The sequence below is a fragment of the Rattus norvegicus genome, chromosome 11 (assembly GCF_021556685.1).
Source record: "Rattus norvegicus strain SHRSP/BbbUtx chromosome 11, alternate assembly SHRSP_T2T, whole genome shotgun sequence".
NCBI classification, from domain to species: domain Eukaryota; kingdom Metazoa; phylum Chordata; class Mammalia; order Rodentia; family Muridae; genus Rattus; species Rattus norvegicus.
In genome coordinates this window covers 60315560-60316869 of record NC_141544.1, presented here as the reverse complement: position 1 = coordinate 60316869, position 1310 = coordinate 60315560, and the positions used below count along the sequence as shown (strand labels likewise).

Sequence of the window (1310 nt, the reverse complement as noted above, 5' to 3'; positions counted from 1 at the left end):
TACCTATTATCCTTAGGTTTGATCTTCTCATTGAGTCCTGGATTACCTGTATGTTTTGGACCAGTTGCTTTTTCTGCTTTACATTACCTTTGATAGTTGAGTCGATGATTTCTATGGAATCTTCTGCTCCTGAAATTCTCTCTTTTATCTCTTGTATTTTGTTGGTGAAGCTCGTATCTATGGCTCTTTGTCTCTTCTTTTGGTTTTCTATATCCAGGGTTGTTTCTATGTGTTCTTTCTTGATTGCTTCTATATCCATTTTAAAAATATTGAACGCTGTACGAATTTGTGTGTCATCCTTGCACAGGGGTCATGCTAAACTTCTCTGTATCTTTCCAATTTTAGTATATGTGCTGCCGAAGCGAGCACCTCAAAAAAAGTCTTAATCACAGTCTAGGGTGTGCTTCATTCTTAGAATTAGTTTGAGCAACACTAAACAGACTCCATGTTTTAGGTATGTTTTTTGTTTGATGTGTATCTCTTTCTCTCTCTCTCTCTCTCTCTCTCTCTCTCTCTGTGTGTGTGTGTGTGTGTGTGTGTGTGTGTGTGTTTTGTGTTTTTTTTTCTTTTTGCTTGGTTGCTTAGTATTGGTTTTTTTTTCTAGTTATAATTTTTAGACAGAAAAAGACAAAAGTTGTGGGACTCTTAAAAGAGTTGTGAGGGGAAAGAATATGATTAAAATATATTGAACAAAATATTTAAAAAGTAAAACTATTTAAAATGTTTTAGTCAAAATAGGCTTTGATAATCATGTAATTTATGTTTTAGAAAGAAATTTCAAAGCCTGAAGACATCATATTAATTTTAATAGAGCAACAACTTAAAATGTAATAAGACAGACAAAGGCAAATCCTACGTATATATTTGACAAATTATTTTAGTTTTCTGAGAATTAAGAATATTATTAGCTATTTGATAATTTTTTAGAAGCATGTTTTAGGTATTAATGACACCTTAAAATGCGTGAAATTCACATTAATTTATTCCAGTAACAATATTACAATGTAGCAGCAGTAAAGGAACTAGAGATAGTGAGACCAAGATTAATAGGTGGAACACTTAGATGACCGCAGAAGATTAGCAATGCTACATGTTGCTACATGAAACAAAAAGACACACACACACACACACACACACACACACACACACACACACACACACACAAACATACAACACAAACCAGAGAGATGAGGTGCATCCTGTAAATGACCTAGGAAATTTGAGCATTGTGACCCATTTCTTTTAAAAATAGGCCTTTCCTACTTGAAAGCTCACTCCTATTCTCTGAAATGTTTTTCCTTAAGCAGACT

At 33.5% G+C, this 1310-nt stretch overlaps 1 non-coding gene across 1 annotated transcript; it reads right to left on the bottom strand.

The window, feature by feature from the left end:
• Positions 1–262: 262 nt before the first annotated feature.
• LOC120095816 (U6 spliceosomal RNA) lies at positions 263–369 on the bottom strand. Its single transcript, XR_015633826.1, has one exon. It is a non-coding gene; the product is annotated as a U6 spliceosomal RNA (small nuclear RNA).
• Positions 370–1310: the final 941 nt, after the last annotated feature.